This window comes from Rutidosis leptorrhynchoides, chromosome 4 (genome assembly GCF_046630445.1).
Source record: "Rutidosis leptorrhynchoides isolate AG116_Rl617_1_P2 chromosome 4, CSIRO_AGI_Rlap_v1, whole genome shotgun sequence".
Classification (NCBI taxonomy): Eukaryota; Viridiplantae; Streptophyta; class Magnoliopsida; order Asterales; family Asteraceae; genus Rutidosis; species Rutidosis leptorrhynchoides.
Genome location: NC_092336.1, coordinates 486,469,205 through 486,495,444, shown reverse-complemented (window position 1 = coordinate 486,495,444; position 26,240 = coordinate 486,469,205).

The following is a 26,240-nucleotide window of genomic DNA, read 5'->3' as shown; positions in this document are numbered from 1 at the left end:
GACTAGTTGAATGGGTGATAATACTGGATACTTTTAAAAAGGAATTGCAAGGTTATTTTCAGTAATAATAATGCCGAAGGATTTATCACAGATACGTGTTAAAGTTTTACTTAGGTTTCGAGAGCTTTCCAGATATATGATTATAAGTACAAATCTTTCTTCTCATAGATATCGTGTAGTTGGTTTTTCTTCTCGTTTGTTCATTAGTTGAAGTGTTTCCAAGAATTTCGATGGGTTTGAACGCAAAATGTAATCATATGATGTTCTAGTACTGTTCTGAATTCAAAGCATGGTTTTCGAAGCATGGTTTTGAAAGATGTAGGAATCTAAGAGTGATGTTTTTCGTTTAATCTTGACTTGGATTCTGATCTATCAGAATATGAAATTGAATGAAAATGGTTATTCTGCGATGAACAGATACGTATATCTATAGGTTTGAGCAGTATAGTTAATGATTGCTGAATCAAAATTGAAGAATGTATAGTGTAACATATTAATGTGGAATATATATATTTCTAGGGTATTACCTACCCGTTAAAATATTCTCATCATTAACAGTTTGTACAAAAGGATTTTCAATTACAATCTTTATGAAAATATATGTATGTATATTTCCTTCAGATGTAATATAAATTTAATGAGTTATTAAACTCATTTGATTTTCGGTTGGAACTAGAAACGAATAATCTCTTCTATATTAAAGATTACATAATCGTCGCAGGATATTTCTCCAATGAAGTTATGAATCAATACTTCATCGTTTATGGTTATTAGTATTCTTCGGTGCCTACGGTGCATATGAGGTTGATACTCGTGGAACAGATTGTGAGGTTGAGGTTTCCGGTGCGGATGTTGTTGTTGGTGGTACTGGTACTGTTGTTGGTTGTGCTGCTGGTACTGGTGGTGCTACCGGTGCTGCCTGTGATGCCTGCAAATTGTGCATCATATTCTCCAAAGCCACAACTCGAGCGCGAAGCTCGTTAACTTCTTCTATTATTCCGGGATGATTGGCGGTTGGTACGAGAGGATGAATAAAGTTTAAAATTCTGGTTATCATATAATCGTTGCGAGATATCCTGGAAATGAGGGTGAAGATAGTGTTTTGAACAGGTTCGCCGGTAAGTGCCTCAGGTTCCTCACCAAGAGGTGAATTCGGTTGGTGGAAAGGATCGCCTTCCTCTTGTCTCCATCGATTAAGTTGATTACGAACCCATCCCCAATTCATCCAGAATTGGTGGTGACTGATTGGTTGATTCATTCCGGTTACACTGCTTTCGGAACTCAGGTGGAAACTCATATCGGAATCCGAAGAACTCGAATTACTTGTAGAATTCATCTTATACGGTTAGATAAAGAATTTTCGATGTGAAATGATTTTCGGATATCGGATGATATTTTAATTACATAGAATACCTTTTTATAGTACAAAGGATCCGTAAATTATGGAGAAACTTTCGGAAACCGTCAAGTAAAGGTAACAGTAACAGATACGCTAAGATATTCATTTTGTCTATACACTAGTCATGCAATCCATGCAATAAGGTGTGTCTAGACTACAAATGATAAGTAGGTAATTTTCCACACAAGGAATGATAAGCAGGTAATTTCTAACAAAAAAATTATAAGCAACAACTTTTATCATGCAGACATGGTCGAAGTCCAGACTCACTAATGTATCCTAACAATAACCGGTTAGACACACTAATGCAAATTCTGGTTCGCTAAGACCAACGCTCTGATACCAACTGTGACGATCACTCCAAATCCATATGGACGAACACGTCATTCATTGATTTCATTGCGAGGTATTTGACCTCTATGTGATACATTTTGTAACATTGTATTCGTTTGAAAAGGTATTTCATAAATGAATATATAAATTCCAGGTTTTTAACATCTGATGATTTCTACGTATAGACAATCACCATTTAAATGGTTTACAATAATACATCTGTTGACAATACAGTCAAAATAAGATACATGGTAATGGTTTGGTGAATGCAGGTTTCTTGTATATAGCATGTATGACTCCAAGCACATATCTTGTATCACGTATAAGCAAACAGCGGAAGACTTCTAGAATCCTGAGAATAAACATGCTTCAAGTGTCAACACAAAGGCTGGTGAGTTCATAGTTTTATTATTACACATAATCCGTATATCAATGTGGATTACAAAAGTTCAGTTGTTTTATTCAAAACGTTTATCAATAGGTTTTACATAAAAGGTAGATCACAAGATTTCAGTTGTTTCATCCGAAACGTTTATCAATCGGTTCTACAAAATTGAGCACCCTGGTAACTAAACTTTAATGCTTATATAATTTGTACCCTTTGTATAATCATCTTAATAATACACGCAAACCAACGTGTACGCTTCTCAAATAGCATACGTCCGTTAAAAGGCTAGTGCTCTAGCTCGGACGGGGATATCAAGCCCTATGGATCCATATACTACTACTCGCGCCCACCAGTTCTTATAACTGGCAGTTACTAGTTACCAAAGTTAAGGGATTTTCGGTTCAAACTCAGTGTAGAATTGAGTATGTACTTGTATCCATTGCGTTTAAAATAAAGTGCATGTATTCTCAGCCCAAAAATATATTGCAAAAGCAATTAAAAAGGGATCAATGAAATTCACGCATATAAATATTGTATATCGGTTAATAAAACATTTGCATGTATTCTCAGCCCAAAAATGTAGAGAGTAAAAGGGATCATATGAAACTCACACAAATCAGTTTTAGTTTTTGTATTCATTTCATAAAACATCGCATGTATTCTTAGCCCAAAAATATGTATAAAAAGGGATCAATGAACTCACGCATATAAATATTGTATATCGGTTAATAAAGCATTTGCATGTATTCTCAGCCCAAAAATGTAGAGAGTAAAAGGGATTTTATGAAACTCACTGTTTAATATTGATATACAATATTGTAGGAAAGCATGTAGACGCATCGGAGATAATAAACACGAGGTTTGATTCACAAAAATATCCCCGAACATTACCCATAACCTCCTTGGCAATAACCCATATTTTCCTTAGCTCTAGCTCGCTCGGAAACTCGTTTTGAAAATTACTTGGACAGTACTCCGTCGTAATATTTTATGTACATTATTATTTTTGTATCGCAAAAATAATAATACTAATAATAAGATTAATAATAATCTTAATAATAATAATAATAATAATAATAATAATAATAATAATAATAATAATAATAATAATAATAATAATAATAATAAATATTATACGGAGTAATATATATTTGTGTATGTGTGTTTGATTTTTCATTCGAGCAAAACACCTGAATTTATAGTACCTGGCCTGGAATCTGGAGTCATGCGACTCGCATGGAAATGGCCTTCTGGCCATGCGTCTCGCATGAGGACCAGGGACAGCTCACATTGTTTTGGCTCCTAGCTTGTCGACATAATATAAAATAAATATAAATATAATATATATAATTTAAATTAATTAATTATATATTATATTAAATTCACGTGCATAGTTGACTTGTAATTTTTGTTCCGATAAGTCGTACGTTGTCACTCGACTTATGTCCCGGTTCCGGTTTTTCGAACGCCCTTTCGTACGCTGAGAAAACTTGTACTTTACGTTTCGTGAATCGTACCTTTGTCAAAATATAGTCTTAAATCATCCATAAAATATACCACTGTAGCAAAGTTACTGTAGCAATTCACTGTAGCAAAGTCAATTTCACTGTAGCAAATAGTGATTTTCAAAAACACTGTAGCATTTTGAGTAATGTGGCAATTTGAAAACACTGTAACAAATTAGTGTTTAACTGGTTCATCTTAAACGCTTTAGTTAACTTATCTAAATATCAATTGAATTAATAAACGAATGTTACTATCGTTTATTATATATATGTATATATCTTTTTAATATACATAAATCAGTTTTTAAATACACATTGGAAGTTATTTATAAATAAATTTTAATAATAAATATTTCAATTTATCATATACATTCAAATAGATATTTAAACCAATAAGTTTAATGTACGGTATCAAACAATTAATACATTGTTACCTTTTCATGTTATAGTATATATGTATCTATTTACATATAATTGTTCGCGAATCGTCGAAAACAACCGAAGGGTATTTAAATATATAAAAGTAATTCAAAAATTTTGAGATTCAGTTTTACAGACTTTGCTTATCGTGTCGGAAATGTTAATCATACAAAGATTAAGTTTAAATTTAGTCGAAATTTCTGGGTCATCACACTAACGCTGTTTTCAGGGCTGGAAAACTAATAAACTCCAAATACTCCTTAAAAATCGGATTGTCTGAAGAAGCACAGTGAAGGAGATCACGAAACGGCTCAACATCACAATCAGGAAGGACATAAACATTCTCCCCGGTATTTGTTGTTAGCCGGGGGCGAGAGTCAGAAGGCTCCATAGCAGGCTCCTTACTGGGATGGTGCCCTTGAACCGTCTCTCTCTCAACAAGCGGCTCCTCTTCAGCCACCCGCCTCTCCTCAAAAATCAGCTCAGTCCTCTCCTGGGAAACAGCTCCCTCTAGCAGCGGTGTCACGGGAACGGATGCCTGCATCTCTGCAGAAGCCTCACCAGCATAACCTACACGACTAACATAGTCAGTATACAACTTTTGAACATACACAAGCTGACAAAAATATGTCAGAGACGTATTTTCATTTGCAGCAGTCGACTCAATCCGACGCCTAGTGCGGCGAATCAATCCACCATTCACAGACTCCGAGTCATCAGGAGATGGCTCCCGACGACGGCTGGTAGATGCCGAAGTCGCTCCCTTTTTCACTTTGTCGGTAAAAACCATTCCGTCCAGACTCGTCGATCGAAGAACCTCCAACACGATCAACTCTGCACAAATCATAAATGTCATTTTACAATTAACAAATATGAAGAAGAAAGAAAAACTACATAAATAAATACCTCTTCCACCTCTCCGAGCAACAAGAACCCTGTCAGAATGGTCCCAGTTATTGCTACCATTAGCCATCACCAACATGTGCTCGTTGTACGTCCTTTGCGGAATATTCAGACCTCTCAATTGATCAATCATCTCTACACCTAACTCCGATAGCTGTCGCGGACGATGTATAGCAATGGTTCTAAAAACATAAGACTGCGCATCCCTCAATGGGAAATCAGAACAGTTTGCGAAAACAAACGATTGCACCCAGTCATCTACAATTACTGACGGCTCCCTAAGAAATTCGATCTCATCAGTAAAAGTATACCATCCTTTGCGATACGACGTCAGACGGAATATGCTCCTGAACATATTTAAACTCAAAACCATCCCTAGGCCGTTGAAGTACATTTCAAATAACACGATAGAACGAATGGGATATGGATGCAAACGTACAACGCTGAGGCCGTAGAAGTTAAGCACCTTTACAAAAAATGGTGTGAAAGGATACCTAAGATTCAAAACCTCGAAAGGCCTCAAATAGATAGCACATTGATTTGGAGGAGGTCCACACGCACGCTGTTGAGACCTAGGTATCACCAGCCCCAAATTTCGTAATGGAGGATATAGATAATAAATTCTATCAAGATAAGCTTGATCAACATTGTTAGACGCACGTAACACGTCATGAAGAGGATTGGCAGGTCTAGGAGGCATGATGAATTAAGAAGAAGATGTTGAAAGATTAAATCGAACGAATTAAGAAAAGTATTTCTCTCTATTATGAAATATGAAGAATATCAAAAATAAGAAAGAGTTAAGTGAAGATCAAGGTCGCTTATAAAGGCAAATATTTTATACGGGTCCCACAAAACTCAAAAAGCGCATCGAAATACGCGAAAGACTTTAGTATGATTAAGACAGAATCCAACAAGCATTAATTACACGTTAAATCACGCGTGTGGGGTATGTTCCTTTAAGTTTGGCAAAGGGCGGGACTTGATGATACGCATAGTGATCCGTCTCAGAAAGGCACTCTATAGGCATCACTTCGCCTAAAAAACGTACCCGTCATGAACCATCCCGGGCAAAAAGCACCTTCCCGACTTCACTTTAATAACCTAATCGGAAGGCTATCCGAGAATATGCGTACCGGACGTTGGCTAGCCGGGACGCTACATAAAACTCATCCCACCCGGGCAAGTATGCAGGCTACCGACATCACGTAGCCGGATGCAAAAGCATTGAGAAGCCAAGAACCATATCATTACACAAAAAGGCCTGCTAAACTATGAGCATCAAACATCCGACAACCTTTACAAAGATACTTATAAACTGACTACAATCATGCCCGGTCATTACACTACCATGAAGAAACACTTGAAATAATCATCAAGAAAAACCTTCTTGCCTGAACAAAGAGCAAGGCATCCATCCATCACGATCTAGATGGATCTACCACATCTCGGAACTACCACGTCTTCCCAGCTTAGGTGTCTGGTCCCGGGACAAGAACGTTGTCCCAGAACAAGCACACCATCCCAGAACAAGTACGTTATCCTAGGACAAGGGCACCATCCCGGAACAAGCACATGATCCCGTAGCAAATACACAAACAAGTTGCAAGCCACGTTAGCCCACGAATCTAGGAAAGTTTGTTAGGATCTGTTTGTTATTCCCATGAAAGGGATAGGTTCCACGTCAACCCTCGGGATTAGCAAAGTTCGTTATAACCATGAAAGGAACATGTGGCACGTCACCATTCCCTCATGACACCTATAAATACACGAACAAGATCATTCATTCACCAACACTAGACGCATTAATGTTACTCTGCCCAAATTAATTGCGGTAACATCTCTCCAGCTGATAATACAAACCGATAAAGATTCTGGTCGATATCGGAGTTAATCTCCACTCTAAGATATTAGCTTATTCGATTCCAATCGAATAAGGTTTATCCCATCGATTGTTTTATGCCCCTGAAATCCAGATTTCAAATCGGGGTTCGCACAGTTATTGGAGTTAAAACGTTCGATCCATTCTTTTCCACAAATCGAGAACTCAAATCGGAAATTTATTCCACAAATTACGATTTTCGTTTGATCACAGACAGATTAGTTAAAATCCCATAGGGAATAGCTGAGGATGTCCTAGTCAGAGTGGACAAGTTTGCATTTCCCGTAGATTTCATCTTCATGGATATTTGAAGAAGACACTGAAGTCCCCATTATACTTGGTAGGCCATTCTTAAACAACGCCAAGGCCGTGATTGACGTTCATGAGAAATCTTTAAAACTAAGAGTCGGATATGAGGAAGTCACGTTCAATGTCGACCAACTCATGAAACATCCTTAGGAAGAAGATGTCGGTCTGATAGTTTCCATAGAAGAATTCATCAACCAATATCTGGAAGAAACCATGGCCATATGTAATAAAGGTAAAACTTCTGGAAAACTCTACACATCAGAAACCTCCGACACTCAACCCGACCAACAGTCATCTCCAATCTCCGAAAGTACACCCATAGGCACAACCACAGTTATAGCACCACTAGGAGTAGGCATTCCATTACCAATGTTAAGGAGAAGACCACATGAAGAAACGGACTTCGTGCCGGTATTTCAGGAATCACAGCAACCAGAAAACTGTGATGAAATTCCTGAACCAACCTTCGAAATGAAATAAGAAGTTTAAGAAGATGAGTCAGAAGGACAATTATCAGAATGAGAGAACAAATAGCGTCAGTGACTGCTCTAACAGAAGAAGAAGAATCAGAGTTCCATGAAGGCTATAACTCGTTAGATCGAAAGGAAATTTCTAAAATGATGCCGTCTATCGAGGAGCCACCGGAACTAGAGTTGAAGGAATTACCCAAACATCTGGAATATGCATTCTTACAAGCGGAATCAAAACTTCCAGTAATCATCTCTAAGGAGCTCATGCCACAAAAAAGGGAACTTATTAAAGTGCTGAAGTCACATAAAAAGGCAATAGCATGGAAGATCTCCGATATCAAAGGACTCAGTTCCAACTTTTGCACTCATAAGATCTTCATGGAAGACGAATTCAAGCCATCGGTTCAAAGGCAGCGAAGAGTAAATACAATGATTCAAGAAGTCATCAAGAAAGAAGTAATTAAGCTTCTGGACGCCGGTCCGATCTTCCCAATTTCTAATTCACCATGGGTTAGTCCTGTATAGGTTGCCCCAAAGAAAGAAGGGATGACCATGGTTAAGAATTAAAATAACGATCTAATACTAACTCGTGAAGTCACTGGTTGGAGGGTTTGCATAGATTATCGCAAATTAAATGACGCAACCTGAATAGATCATTTTCCGCTTCAGTTCATCAATCAAATGCGAGAAAGATTGTTAGGGAACGAGTTCTATTTTTTCCTCGATGGTTTTTCTGTATACTTTCAAATCCCTCTCGACCCAAAGGATCAAGAGAAGACAACATTCACCTGTCCCTATGGAATATTTTCCTATCATCGCATGCCCTTCGGACTATGTAATGCACTAGCTACATTTCAGCGATGCGTGGTAGTAATTTTTCACGACATGATTGAACGTTGTATGGAAGTCTTCATGGATGACTTCTCCACGACATGTAACTTTTGTTTTAGTAACTATGTTTTATCTCCACTAGGTTAAAAAACTTCCCAATATTTGTCTCTGCTCTCTCTTGGTCGACACACACATACACTACACCATCATCATCATCATCATCATCATCATCATCAATTACTTGCTTGATCATCAAATAAATTTCATATTCGGATTCTTCACGTTATTCTCTATCCGATTCTCTGTGCATTTTGTGCTATGGTAAACTTTATAAAACCCTATATTTTTAATAATATTTATTTGATTAATATTAAAGTGTATTAGTATTTTGTTGCTTGGATTATTGTGTAATCTTGAGTTTTACGTGCAAAAAAAAAAAAACAAAAAATATATATATATATATATATATATATATATATATATATATATATATATATATATATATATATATATATATATATATATATGTATGTGTGTGTGTGTGTGTGTTTGTGTATGCGATTTTGGACAGATTTTTGGGGATGCGTGCGTTGATTTTTGATTTATGAATTGTTGTCCATTGTGTGGGCCTCGTCGAATAGTTGAATTTTTGTGTAGATTTCTTCAAAATTCGTTGAACGTCGTACATTTATTAATAATAATTACATATAATTCTGAAGTTAATTGGGGGCTGTCTCGAGATGTGTGCGACCCGACATCAGGTTTCTGGGTTCACGGTTGCGTGCGAATCTATAAAACAATAAGTTTAGGCTTTTGAAACACGTTATTTGCAATTTTCTTGATTTAGTTATGAATTTTTAAAGTTTTGGGAAAACTATATTTTATGAAAATGCTGATGGAAAAATATGTGAATTGTTAAAATCGTATCAATCGCCATGGTTATTCAAATGTGATTCAATTTCTGAAATAAATCTTGCTGTAATTTTGTGACAAGGAGAAGCTCTCCGCTATGTCCATTTTCCAATCCGAGTTTCAAGGATGTTTCTAAAAATCATCAAACTTGGTCACTTGGTCATAATTGTATGTCTTCTGAAAAAGTTGAAATTTCAAAACCTTGATTTGTCGAAACAGTGTGGGTCATTGCGAATAGCTCAGGTCGAATTAGCATCTGAAACATTTTATGTGGTATATTTGTGGTAACAAGAAATACTTGACTTTGGTCGTATGTCAAACGGAGTCTCACTGATTTTTCTAAAAAAATTCAAAATGAGCAGTTTAGTCATTTTTGTAATATTTTGAGTTTTACAGCTTATTGAGTCGTTCAACTTTCGAGGCTTACACTATGACTATATATCTATATAATAAAAATGTTTGAGTATAAAAAGTTGTTTTCAGGTCGTTTTGACTTTTGAAGTTGACCTTTGAGTTGACTTTTGACTATTGACTCTTTGAATAAGAAGTTTCAAATGGACATCGATGATTAAATTTTTTGAATTGATTATTTGGGTTGACTTTTCTGAAAAATCAAGAATATTTTATAATTAATTCAATTCTAGTCTTATTAAATACGCGTATACTACTTATATAAATATTTTTTCAAAGCTTTAAACACTAAATATTACTAAGTATTTATCGAGTCCAACCCAAGCATCATGACTACGAATACACTATGATCCGACCTAGGATGTTAGATATTTGTTAACCTATTCTAATAATTTAGGTTGATTGTTATCCAATTGTGATATTGCTTATTGTGCGTTGTTTAGTGATTCATTATGGTGCTTAAGGTGAGTTATAACCTCTTTTCTCTTTCAAACTATTTATTGTTTTATAATTAAGGTGAGAATACATGCACATGTTTTTGTTTTTACGTAAAGGACACAAGTATTCAGAAGTTAAATTCTGCGTTGAGTGAAACGAAAATATTTCGAGCCTTATAACGGTTAACTTCTGGTTTTTAAACTGGTGGACGCGAATTCTATATATAAATCTATAGGGTTTGACAACTCCATTTGGGCTGTTTGTTAGCCGGGTGTTTAGTACTTCGAACTTTTTAACACTTGATTCGGTGTTGGTTATACTGCGGGTAAGGTATACATATCTTCTGCTTAAGGCTTGGTTACTGTGTGCTCAAATTACACGTTAGAATATATATTTTTTTAATGTTTTTGAACATGAAAATGTTGTGGTCTATTCATATAAGTTTTTGAAATGTTAAACATATAGCTCACCAACATTTTTGTTGACTTTTTAGCATGTTTATTCACATGTAATTAGATGATTTGGTTTCGCTGTGTTCTTAGAAGTCGCATGCTGCATATTTGGAGATCCAATTGTCATTTTAAACTTTATTTATTTGCATTTAGATTCTAAAGATTTAAATATTGTTAAATGTGTCATGTCACTTTAAAATCATTTACTTTTTTTATTGATATAAATGTTATTATTTATTTTTTTTCCTTTATTTTTTTTGTAAAGTTTGAGTTTTCTAACCTATTTTAATTTGCTAGCTAATATTTTTAATTAATACATATTTTCTTGTCTTTCAAAAGATATTTTTGTTAACGTTCTCCTGACGTAACGCACTAAGAAAAATCACGATGTGCGACGAAGGCTCTTTGCAGCGATGGGGGCAGGGTTTATCGCTGCATCGGTATAGTCGAAACGGAAAATGATCACAACGGGTGATTAAAGTCCCCCTCAGGTGATCCCAATCGCGGTTAAAAAAAAAAAAAAAGAATTATTAAAGGAGCACGAGTGGGAACATATATGATGTTAGGGCAACTAAGATGAAAACCTAATAAACCATGAGAGAGATATATAGAGATAGAGATCGAGATGAAAACCTAAGTAGACAAAGTTAGCTGTTTGTTTCTGACCTATTAAAACACACATACACACACTGTAACTGTTTGAATACATGGGACAAAGCCATGTGAATAGTGAAATGACACAAAATTTATTAGATGTGGACATCCTAGATATCACAATTTGCTTCATTCGGTTTCTTCGGTATGTATATGGTTGTGTGTATTTAAACCTTAAAATATTTTCATTTCGTCCTTAGAAATACTGCGTATATATAGTCTGGCTAAAACAAGATCACACAAACCTTGAATTTAAACGATAGTTATAATTATTCTAGTTGGTAGATTAATAGATAAAGCATGTTAAGACGCTATTTTGTTTATTATTATTATTTTTTTTTTTGCTTTTAAAAGTTAATCTTTCTTTTCTTCTTTTATGTATAAAAAATAATAATTATGTTATCTTTTGTTACAAACTGAATATAGACATCTAATTTAGGCTGATTATATTTTCAAACATCAAAAATGATAAATCTATTATAATTGTGCATCATGAACTAATACAGTCATAAGCGAAGCCAATAGGGTGGTCGAAGGAAGCAATGCCAACCTCAACAGATTTAATAAGCCAATTAGCATATATAATAAATTTTGTATTTATACTATGTTCATTAAAACTAACAAGCCTTCCTCAATTGGCTCATCTTAATTTAAGTCTATATGAACCTTATCAACAAGTTAATTTAATAAAAAGTACCAAAATTCGATTCAGTTCTTTAATTACGGAGTATAATTTATATCCACATTCATTCACACCTCACATTTATTACATTAAATCGTCTAACGTCTCGTGCAAAACTCAAGTGCACTGTGCAAGGTTAAATTTTATTTCTTTTTTTCTTTACAGTTTATGTTCAACCCTTATCTATCATATCAATATTAACTTTAACTATTACGAAATATGATAAAAACTAGTATAATTAAGATTGTATTTAGCTTTCTGATTCATTTAGCTTTATGTGTTTAATACTACTATTTGTAGTTATTATTATTTATAATATGAATATGATTGAGAATTTTTATTTTATTGAACGAATTGGTTTAGTCCTTAATTATGTTTGGATTGATTGATAATAAATTTTATTTTAATTAATCACCAATCACAACAAGAAGAAAATTATATTATGGAAGATGTGGTTAAAAATCCACAATCATATGTTGTTGATGAAATTGTGGAGGAATCCCCTAGAGTTGAAATCGGAAAAAAAATGATACATCAAATTCAAGTTCAGGGGAGTTAAATATGGATTCAATCATGGATTACCCTGTTAACCAACGTGACGAGATAAGACGAAAATATATTAAACTCAGACCTTATCAACTTCGTAAGTCAAAGTATGTTCAAAGTGCAAGTGGATCAAATAGTCGTAATCGAAGCTTTCAAGAAGATTGGTTTGGTAATTTTTGGTGGTTAGAGTATTCTGAGAAAACAAATGTTGCATATTGTTTTTCATTTTTACCTGTTTAATAAGAAGCCTGTTGTGCGCGTTGGTTATGAAAAGTTTACCATGTAAGGGTTTAGATTTTGAAAAAAAAAAGTTAATTGTGGAAAAGATTATCCTTTCGTTAAACATGAAGGTAAAACTCCGGCGTCAGGTCACAATTATTCTGTGAGATGTTATAAAGATTTAAAAGGAAAATTTTTATTACTATATTTATTTACTGCAAATTGCCACCCTTAACGTTAAATCTTAGCTCCGCCACTAAATACAGTACAAATCTATAATTTACTTTTGTGGTGAATTTATCATTTTCGATGTTAGAAATATCACTGCCCTTTAAATTGGTTCATGACTATAATTTTCATTATGTATAGTTTTGTTATAATTGTCTCTCTTCAAACAAACTATTGACTTAAAATTTTAATAATAGATTAGAACTAGAGAAATTGCCCTCGCTTTGCGTCGGAAGAATGTTTGTTAAATTCGATTGTCAAAAAGAGAGGAAAAATTTGAAGCAAAATAGAAAAAATAAAGTGGGTGAAAAATGAAATTGACAAAATAAGAAAATATAAATATTTTTGATAATAATAGTAGTAATGAAATAGTGGTAGTAGTAGTAGTAATAATATAGTAATAATGAATAGTGCAGTACTCCTTGTGGGTATAACTTTCTCCTGCACAACGTACAAGTCATTAAAGCGCAAAATGTGTCGCCTTCGATGAATAGTAAGTGAATAGTAGCCAACTTTAAGAATTAGTATATAGGTATAATAATATAATAATAGTAGTAATAAAATGATAGTGATAAAAAAATTTTGTGTTAAATGTGTAAAGAATGTAGTTTTTTGTAGTTGACATGTAAAAAATAAAGAGTTTTGTGATAAATTTTAGGAGTTTAAAAGTTTTGTGTTTTTCTTGAAAGGGGTAAAAGTTTTGTGATTGGTGTTGAAGAAGTGAAAAGTCTACTATTCATTTGGAGTATGTCAAATAGATATATCGATTAATAATAAATTTAAATATTTTTTATGTTTGTTTGATTCAGTGAACGGGACCCGAATCAATAAATTCTACGTAAATTTCACATAGACCAAAACCAGGGATGTTTATAATATTTAAAGTATTTAAACATACGGGTAAACGGGTAATAAATATCATTATTGAAATGTGGTGCTCAAATGTATTATTTCGAGACGGTTTTGAACAAAATTCCACGACAATCATCTACGGAATAAATTACTCTTATAATAACAGTAATTAGTGAAATGATTCGTAAAATCACGAATCTTTATAAACGAAACCATTTAATAATATAATAGTGAAATGACCTGTGAAATCACGGGTTTGTTTACACAAAACAGTTTAATAATATGTTTTAGGTATTAAGTGAATATAAATGTTATAGTCATTTTATTTAATGACCCGTGGAACTACGAATTCCGACTAAGAAACTTGTAAGTGAGAGATAAAGTAAAATCGAGAAGAAATCATACCTTTTAAGTGGGAAATAGTGAAATAAAATGAAATTGAGAAGAATTAGTTGTTAATATCTCTTGTTTTGTAGCTGATAAATTGGTGTAGAAGATAAACCCCAAGTCGTCGTGCTAAATCGGTGTAGAGAAAAAACCCTAAGTTTTGTGAGGAGTCGAGTACTAAGGTCGTGATAAAAGGAAAAGAAACCCTAAGTAATACCGTACCGCCAGTTTTAATTTTGAAAAAAAAAACAAAACGTGAAAAATTGGTGAAAAAGCAAAAAATCCGTTTTAACCCGTGTTTGACCGTCGTTTAACCGTTTTTGGTTGATTTCCGTTGTTCAAACGTTTCAGGTACAAACGGAATGGATCATTCAAAAATCCGTCTAGACCCCGTCTAGATGGCCGGCTGGCACATTTTTTACAACCCTGCAGAAGCATCACTATTTCTTTAAAAAAAAAAAAACAAAAAACTCTCAATTCATCTCCATTTATCTCTATTGCTTATGTATTGCTCCGCACTCAATTTCGTCTCCACGTCTCTATTTATGTGGAACATATGCATCCGAATTTTTTTAAGATAAACTACAAACATATTGATGTACTTAACTTGGACAGAATAAATGAACTATCTTAACATGCATATGTAACATAATGAATCGCGTAAAACGAACCTATACTTACTTTAGAATACAATATTTATATTTTTAATAATAATAATAATAATAATAATAGTAATAATAATAATAATAATAATAATAACAACAATAATAATAATAATAATAATAATAATAATAATAATAATAATAATAATAATAATAATAATAATAAAGTTTGCTTAATAATTAAATATTTATATTTTTATTAATAATGACATCATCATGGATGTCTTAGAATTTTTCTTTTTATTTTGAATTATTTTTAACCTTGGAAATTGTTTTTTTATGACATCATCAAGCTAGGAATTTAATAGATACTATAGATTTTAGGTATTAAATAAATGTAATAATAAAGTCATTTAATTTAATTAATTGTGAAACCACGAATTTTGACTAAGAAACTTGTCGTTATTTTTACAAACATATTAATATACATAACTTAGTCAAAATAGATGAATCACATTTATTCTCTCACCACCATATGTTCAATTTTCATCACAATTACTATTTTTCTTGTTATAAAAGTCTACATTACAACCTTTTATTGAGACATTTATTTCGCATACATATGTAACGTAATTAATCCCGTAAAGAGAACTCATATTTGAATGATAATAATAATATGATAATTATAATTATAATAATTACAGGTATAAAGTTTGTTCTAAAACTGAGTATTTATATTTTTAATAATAATTATTTATAATAACAAATGAATATTGAAATTTTTTTAAAACTTAAAATACAATTATTATATGAATGTTGTATAATATCCTTAAAAGTTTGTACATGTGTTCATGAGGTGTTTTGTAAAAGATTGTACATTTTTTTTAAGTTTGTACATATGGTCATAGAGGTGTGTTTTATTATAAGATTGTACATAATGTTTTAAATATTGTACATATAGTTATGGAGGTATTTTACCATAAGGTTTTACATAATGCTTCAAATATTGTACATATGGTGATGAGGGTATTTTACATAAGGTTGTACATAATAATTTATATATTATACAATTAACATATTAAGATTTTTATTAAATACAATTAATTATTTTAATGACATCATCATGAGGTGCTTAGATTTTTTTCTTATTTATTTTTAACTTTTTTTAAGTTTGAATAATCTTTATTATGATATCAACATTTTATGAATTTATATGATACTATATATACGAGAGTATAATTATAATAATAATTATTATAATTATCATGAAGTTTAAAAAATGGGTAAATGGCCCAAAAAGTTTACCTATATTATAAAATTTGACAATAAAAATCATATGCTGAAAAGAATTACATAATTCAATTTTGGTCCAAAAAAAATTATGATTTGAAAAAGTGTACAATTGAGTTAATATCGTTAAATGTATTGACGATGGTTAGTCAAATTTCGTTAAGCGTTCACATGTGTTTGGCATCTAAAAGGCAAAATTACACGATGGGTCCCTAAACCTTATTAAAATTAAAAATATAAATAAAGTAAATTATAAATAAAAAATAATAATTATATAAAAATTTATTTTTAATTTATTTTTAATTTCAAGTTTTTAAAATTTTTTGAACCTTTTTTATATTTTCTAAAAAATAATAAAAAAATTTAAATGCTTACTTTTTTTTTCTTTTTAGAATTTTAAGTTATTTTAATTCTTATTATTTTTATCAATTTTTTAACTTTTTATTTATCATTTTATTTTTTCATACAGTTCTGGGACCAACCATGTAATTTTACCTCACATGCCAAACACTTGTGAACACTTAACGAAATTTGACTAACAATCGTTAATAAATTTAATGATATTACCTTAATTGCACACTTTTTAAAATCATAATTCTTTTCGGATAAAAATTAAAACATGTAATCCTTTTCGGACATCTGAAAAATTCATATTACCTTTATTATCAAATATAGTAACATAGGTTACATTTTCGAACCATTTGCTCATACAAAAATAAATATACCAAGTTACTACGTATTATTATTCACACAAAATTTAAACAAAAATAATTTCACATATAAGACTACACGTTATGCGGCTAGAATGATAAACATAGTTGAAATACATGAGGCACAAGACACCGTGTGCAGTCGTTGTGGCAGGCACCATTGTGCCGTCTTAGGGGCTTACAACGATTTTGACAACGAGAAGCGAATTATTTTGATTTGCCATCTTTTTTTTCTTTATTGTCTCAACTACCAGTTATATTTGCCACATCATTCATAACACTCCACAACACCTCAAGACACCATTAACATAACGCCACATCCATCCCACATCACATCTATGTCAGCATGAATCCTCCCACAACTTAACAACACCAAAACATTTTAGTTTACTACAACAAATGGTCAAATGTGAAAAATGTATATCGATAATTATTTTTTGTTTTCTTCCTTTTACTTTTTCTCTAAATGTGACATCCAGTTTTACAATAATGACGTGCTGCGCAATCATTTAGCGTTGTGCCGTAAGACGACCAAAGTTAAGGGGCTTCTTTTGTAACTTTTAAAAAATGAAGGGTGTTTGGTATACACCCAAATATCTTGAAAGTTCCAACACTTTGTTTTCATTTCACTTTTAATGTTCACAATATAGAGAAAGAAAGAATGAGTTTTCACTTGAAGCTAGGGTTGATGATTTTGAGCAAATTGGAAGAATCATTTTGTAATTGAAAGTATTAACAAGCAAGAAGAAGTGTTGTTCTACTTATAGAGATATTATTTCTTCTCCGTCATTTCACTTGGTAAGAAAACCTAACAATATTGTTATTATTATTTAGGTTTTGTTAAGTTAATGATAATTATGGGTGGAATTATGATCATTAGATGTTGTTACTCTTGTAAGTGAAGATTTTGTCACTTCAAGTTTTTTTTCAAATGATTTTGATTTTGGAACCTTAGCTTTGTGAATAGATAGAATGATTTTGTTGGATTAATTTTACCTGTGCAAAGATTGTAGTCTGTTGAAAATATCATTTAATTAATAGTTTGATTATGGAAAAACTTTGTGATTGTCATAGGCTTGAAGGTATCAGTTTGGGTAGTAATAGTTTTGGAAGGAAGAAGTGATTGTTGACTCACTTCTTAGTTCACTTGTTTATAGACATCATGAATTTAGAATTTGATTAGATAATGATGAATGTATGTGTATGTTCTAGGAAGCTACGGAGATTTTGCTTGTCTGTGTGCCTAGTTTGCGAAAGCATTTTACAAGGTGAGTATTTATGTCGTATATGGGTCACATATTATTAGCTAGCACTTGACTAAGTAATGACATGGGATTTGGATGGGGATATTATCGCAAATTTTGCTTAGTTACCTAGCATAAGCTAGTATGCTTAGTTGGCAATAAGCCATTTGCGGTTGTCACAATTTGCTTAGACTTCGGATCCGTGAGCAATGTATATCGTAAGTGTTACTACTTTTGTATGTTATGCCATGCTTAGTTGTATTATTTATTTACACGTATGAACTTTTGCGTACTTGTTTAGTTGTATGAATGTTCTAGGTGAAATCGGCTCTAGCGATAAACGCAAGGGCAAAGGGCCTAGCTTGTTTAGTTGACGAAATCATTGGTAAGTGTATGCTCTGGTTCTAGACCCCATGAGATACATGACTTGAAAGTAAAATGCTCCTTTCGTGTTCGTGGATATGTTATGAATTGTTGAAACTCTTTGATCTCATGTATGTTAAATGTCTAGTACTATGAACTTGAAGTCTTTGGAAAGTCATGAACTATGACTGTAAGCTTTTGTAATGTGGAGGCAACTTTTAAAATTGAATGCGATTATGGTTTGGTAACGTGCTTTGAATATTGAAGAATAGAACTCTAGTTATTTTGAAGTTTTTTGTAGGTGTCTAGATGGGATAGATTTAATTTTTGAAAATCGCAGGACCGATATCAGTTATACTGCACGCCTTGCACGTTCCTGGCGCGTCGCGCAGTTCTACAGTCCAGGTCCAGTGACAGTAAAAAATATAGAAAAAAAACTTGAATCAAGGGCGTTTAAATTGGTATCGGAGCGGTGATTTAAGGTAGTATGACAATCCACTTTAGGATTATCTAGACTTAAATCAGAATAAATGTGCTTACCGTTAGTATGTTTAAGTAGATTATCGATAAATATGCTTTGAATTGTATGCACCAATAGGAGATGGTATGTATGAACTGACCCCGACATTTCCTCTGAAATGGAAGCACGATTCGAAACAAAGTAATTACGCCATACCTGAAAGGACCCGTTCATATACATTATAAACAATTCACAATAGTTGATTACATTGCGAGGTATTTGACCTCTATATGATACATTTTACAAACATTGCATTCGTTTTTAAAAGACAAACTTTCTTTACATCGAAAATTAACAGGCATGCATACCATTTCATAATATCCACTATCCAACTATAAATTGATTTAATAATAATCTTTGATGAACTCAATGACTCGAATGCAACGTTCTTCGAAATATGCTATGAAAGACTCCAAGTAATATCTTTAAAATGAGCAAATGCACAGCGGAAGATTTCTTTAACACCTGAGAATAAACATGCTTTAAAGTGTCAACCAAAAGGTTGGTGAGTTCATTAGTTTATCATAATCATTTATTTCCATCATTTTAATAGACCACAAGAATTTTATTTCCAGTTCTCATAAATATACGTCCCATGCATAGAGACAAAAATAATCATTCATATGGCGAACACCTGGTAACCGACATTAACTAGATACATATAAGAATATCCCCTATCATTCCGGGATCCTCCTTTGGACATGATATAAATTTCGAAGTACTAAAGCATCCGGTACTTTGGATGGGGTTTGTTAGGCCCAATAGATCTATCTTTAGGATTCGCGTCAATTAGGGTGTCTGTTCCCTAATTCTTAGATTACCAGACTTTAATAAAAAGGGGCATATTCGATTTCGATAATTCAACCATATATATATATATATATATATATATATATATATATATATATATATATATATATATATATATATATATATATATATATATATATATATATATATATATATATGTATATATATATATATATATATATATATATATATATTTATAATTACTTGTGTCTATTTCGTCAAACATTTATAAAAGCGCATGTATTCTCAGTCCCAAAAATATAAAGGGTAAAAAGGCAAATGAAACTCACCATACTGTATTTCGCAGTAAAAATACATATAACGTCATTGAACAAGTGCAAGGTTGGCCTCGGATTCACGAACCTAAATTAATTATATATATTTATGTGTTGGTCAATATTTGTCTAACAAATTAGGTCAAGTCATAGTGTACCACAATCCTAATGCTCGAGACTAATATGCAAAAGTCAACAAAAGTAAATTTGACTCAAAATAATTTCCAAAAATCCATACATGATTAATATATAGTTTAAATATCGTCGTTTTATATTTTTAAATATTTTTAAAAGATTTATTAAAGTAAATAATATAATTTATTTATTAATAAATAAAATTTTATATTAAATTTATATAATAAAATATACTTTTATATATATTAAGTAATAAAATTTATAGGGTTCATTTAATATCATAAAGATAATATGATAGGTATTATTAAAGTAAGTTATTACACGTAGTAAAATATATTTGTATCACATATTTATTTGATAAAATAATATCTATAATGATAGTAAGTAAAAGTTGTATTATTTTGTAATAATAATTATTATTATAAAAATATCAATTTTTATAATTACTAAGATGACATTATGATAAAACGATAATTCTAATTATGATAACTTTAATATTTACGATAATTTTTAATATTATCTTTAAAATAATAATTCTATTTAAAATAATAATAATAATAATGATATTTTATAGTAACAATGACATTTCTATTAAAATGATAATTTTTGTTAAAATGATAGTTTTAATACTAACGATACTTTTAATAATAATAGTAATGATAAAAATAATAAGAACGATAATTTTATCTAAATCAATATCTTATAATATTTTAATTTCATCATGATACTCTTACTCATTATTTCCTAATCGTTTCATTTAAAAGCTTTTAATCGTCTTTTATATCGTGTTCATAATAATGATAATAATAGTAATCAAAATAATTAGGTGTTACAAATATTTGTTTTAATTACACTAATATTAATAATGATAGTTACTATAACATTATTAACGATAATACTAATAATTATCTTAATGATAATATAGTAATAATAATAATAACAATAACATTAACCATTTTTAAATAATGATATATATATTAGTAATGATAATAATAATAATAATAATAATAATAATAATAATAATAATAATAATAATAATAATAATAATAATAATAATAATAATAATAATAATAATAATAATAATAATAATAATAATAATAATAATAATAATTGGATAATAATAATAATACTAATTATAACTTTAACGATAATAACGATAGTAATAAAAAATAACAATTTTTAATGATAAATCCCTTTTATTGATAAAGATAATAATAATCATAATAATAAGATAAAACTTGAACGACGATAAAAACGACGATAATAATAATCATTTTTAATAAAAATATCGAAAATTCATTTGATTATAACTTCTAATCCGTTCATCGAAACCATTCGATATCTAAAGGAAAAGTTCTTAATTTTTCGCTAGCTTTCCAAGGACATGCATATCTTATACCTTATCTCAACCGCAAGTGTAACTAATTCAAGATTCAACCTAACCTGTCTAAGGGCAATATCAAAAGTACAAGCATGCATAATCCTAAATACTCGAGCACTAGTCAGGGATACACTATTAGTATGTAAAAGTTAAATTATGAGTACTAACGTATCAATATTGAGATTCAATATTGCAGGAAAGGTACGTAGACGCAACGGAAATGATAAACACTATATTGACCTCACGAGCATACCCATGAACCATACTCAATCACCTCCATAGATATAACCCATAATTTCCTTAATCCTATCCTACTCGAAAAACAATTTTGAAACCACTCGGACAGTACTCCGTCATAATATTTTATGTATACTAATAATATATTGAAATAATACAGAGTAAATATATATATGTAAATCGATTGAGAGAGTTTAGAGAAAAATATTTTCAAATTTCTATGAAATAATGAAACCTATTGAATTCTATTTATAATAGATTTTTGAATTATTAAAGTGAATTATTAAAGTATGAATTATTAAAGTGAATTATTAAAGTATGAATTATTAAAGTATGAATTATTAAAGTTAAAGTAAAGTAAAAATAAAGTAAAGGTAAAGTTTAAGTATAGTAAAAGTATAAAACTATGTACGTATAATACGCGTATAAATATATATAATATTAATTTAAATCGTTATATATATTTAATAAAATAAAATATAAATATCGTTATCTTTATCATACTAGTTAAGTAATGAGTTTGTCAAAAATGGTTCTAGATATTTATAAAAGTTATATACATTTTAATAATAAAGTTCTTTTTAAACTGAAAACGTTTTTGTACTTTTGAAACTAAATAGGTCAATCGAGTCTTTATGAGATTCAATCTTCCACTATCATTTGTCTAGTTCTCAATGATTGACAATTTGTTCTTATTTATAAATCACTTTACCATTTTCCGAATATTGTTAAAATGGAAAGATTTCTCAAATCAACGTGGGCCTTTCAACAGAGACTTGTAATCATAATTCAATATATCTGATAATTCAATCATTTGATCTTATCTTCTAATTCCATTGATAAACATTTTGAAACAGATACAATCATATAAAGTATTTAATCTAATATTTTGTTTACGTTTCAAGTTATAATATATATACACATATACATATATAATCATATTCGTTTAATGGTTCGTGAATCGTTGGAACTTGGTCGAGGTTGAATGAATGTATGAACATAGTTTAAAATTCTTGAAATTTAACTTAACAAATATTGCTTATCGTGTAGGAAACATATAAAGATTAAAGTTTAAATTTGGTTGGAAATTTCCGGGTTGTCACAATACCAACTTAATTACTTCGTTGTGAACCTTGTGGAAGTTTCAAAGGACTGGTTAGGAGACCCGATAGGAGTTGTTGTACGTTTTGTTATGACTTTGTTATTGAATTTGCGAGCTCATATTTGATCACTTAAAGGATGACATCAACAACTAAGGAAAGAGTCGAAAAACCTCTAGAAGGTCATGAGGTATCCCCTGATCGAGAAGAAACTCATGACCATCATGACACTAGTGGAAGTCAAGAAAACCTCTCTATTCAGGAGCAGGTTGGGCGTGCATTCAATTTGTACACTCCAACTTTGCTTAGTACGGCCGAAAAGCTCATGGATACTTAATTTGAAGTTTTTATAGACAAGTATCGTATCTTAAGAATGGACCCTAGTGAACTTGTGATGGGTGGATAGGTAACCAAAAAGGGTGAATCAATGAAGTTTGATTTTATAACGTTTTCAGCTTGTAAACCTTCAGAATTCAATGGAGAAATAGATCATATTCTGAGTACACAATGGTTAGATGAAATCAGGGATTCATGGCTCAAATTATGACGATTCATGGCTCAGAGATTGCTAGAAGCTTTCCGTGGGAGACTTTCTGTAAGATGTTTATGGATAAATTTACTCATGAACCTGAAATGGAACGACAAAGATGATGAAACATGACTAGGAACTTCGAAATCAATAGGTTTAATTCACACAAAGGCGGAATTCGTGAATCAAACCAATCTAGTGAATATGTGAAGCTTTTTGGGATTAAATTAGTCAAACCATAACAAGGATTATGTGATTAGATTAATGCCTAGAGCTATTATTCACCTCAGGAGTGATTTGGGTTGAGAGAGAATCGGATTAGGCTACCAGATCTGAGTGATGTGTGTGTAGTGAGAGGCTTAACCTAAAATGAAGAACATAACACTTAAATACCCCTGCTGTTGAGTCAACCGCACGAGTCAGCTATCACTCGTACGAGTGATATGTCTCAACCGTCCGGGTGATCACTCACTCGTGTATGTATATTCAGATTAGATTTATGCCTCAGGTCAGCTCAACCGTGCGTATGAGCTTGTCAGCCGTACGAGTGAGACTTCACTCGTACGTGTGACAGAGTCTAATATAGTCAATTATCCTTTTTGCATTCCTGCAGTACCTGTAATCACATATAGACACATATAGGATAATAACGAGCGATCATGGTAGCCCATAAACTGAAGTACTAATCACAACCGTAAGCTAGATGTCTAGGGACTTACAGAAAATGCATCAACAACTCCCCCTAAGACCTAGAACATCGATTATAATAAAGTAAATGTTCATGAAATACAAATAAGTGCAACAGTAACATCAGTTTAACATCAAATACATACCCATATTCTCTCTCTCTCGCATAAATACATCATCAAAAATAAAATACAAACTAGCAATACAGTATCTGACATAGATCAGCTGGCTTGAACTTGGTTTGAGCTTTGAGCATCACTTTCTCTGTTGAGGTATGCATAGTAGACATCGATCACACGTTGATATCTCATAGCTTCCTCCTTTCGATCATCTCTAAACGTAATGTGATGGCGGTGAAGGGTCTCCACATCAAATCTCGATAAGTTCCTCAGCCACATAGGATCTAAAATCCTCACATTGTCGAACTGTATGCTTCCATCTTCCTTTTCAATTGCAGTCAAGATCACTGCTTCCTCCGACAACTCATCATAGAACCACCATCTGAAGTTTTTGCATATATCCTTGGGTAAGGGCATCAAGGGTGATTGCTTCATGTACTTGGCTGGACGGAACTTAACAACGCGTACAGGTCCACCTTTAGAATTTCTCTTTATCGGGTGCATGGAAAACCTGGCGGCTGTTGACTTAAAGATATCCCATTTCCCTGTCTTATACTCATATCTGAGTTTTCTCTGAAACCACCTGGAAAAGTCACTATCTTCAGCGTTCAACATCTTCAGCTTAGCAAGTTGCATGATCTGGAAGTAAGGTAGAGTTTTGAAGTGACTAGGACGTGCCAAGTAATCAACTCCTCCTTCCCTCTTGATTGTGAAACTATTGATCTCCTTGAAGTAACCCCATCTCAAAATTTTACCCTTGGAATACTTCTTGGTTCTCTTTCCCCTTTCGTAGAAACTAACAAACTTCAGCTCGAGTTCTGGCTTATTCAACTGATCAGGGTTAACGACGTTATGTTTCCACCAACTCTGACGAATCTCGTCTTCTTCAACATTTCTGTTAACTTTAACCCTATCACGTTTGAACCATTCATTAATCTCATTCCATGCCTCGGATTTAGCTTGCTCAGCTCGGAGTTTCTTCTTCTTCAGCTCAATCTCTTTTCTTTCTTTCTCAACGAGCAGTTTCTCATGTCAGATTTTCTTATTCCTTTCCATTAACTCATCAACGTCCTTGATTTGCTCCTTGTATACCTTCCTTGCTTCTTCTAAATCATTCAATCTCTTTGTTATCACCTCACTACTCAAATTGAAAAAGTCACATAAAGTGTTGAGTAACGAATTTGAGTATGGCTCAAGCGAAGGCATAACAATCTAAACTTCTTCTTCTTCTTCTTCATCAGATTCTGTTACCAATTCATCTTCAGATTCAACAATCACATCTTCTTTCACATTATCCTTACCAACAGAATCTTCACTCTTCTCATCCGCAAACAAATTATTGAAATCACTTAAGTTGATATTTTGGATTAATTCGGGAGGGATACTGGCAAATGACTCTTCTTGTGAAGCCTTGTTCTCAGCTTCAACTGTCTCTGCATCTGAAGCGACTAGTCCTAATCCATCCGGACAAAGTCCATATCGATTATAAATGATTCACAATAGTTGATTTCATCGTGAGGTACTTGACCTCTATATGATACATTTTACAAACATTACATTCATTTTTGAAAAGACAAACTTTCATTATATCGAAAGTTGACGGCATGCATACCATTTCATAATATATCTAACTATAATTGACTTAATAATAATCTTGATGAACTCAACGACTCGAATGCAACGTCTTTTGAAATATGTCATGAATGACTTCAAGTAATATCTCAAAAATGAGCAAATGCACAGCAGAAGATTTCTTTCATACCTGAGAATAAACATGCTTTAAAGTGTCAACCAAAAGGTTGGTGAGTTCATTAGTTTAACATAAATAATCATTTCATAATTTTAATAGACCACAAGATTTCATATTTCCATTTCTCATAAACATACGTCCCATGCATAGAGACAAAAATATCATTCATATGGATTGAACACCTGGTAACCGACATTCACAATATGCATATAAGAATATCCCCATCATTCCGGGATCCTCCTTCGAACATGATATAAATTTCGAAGT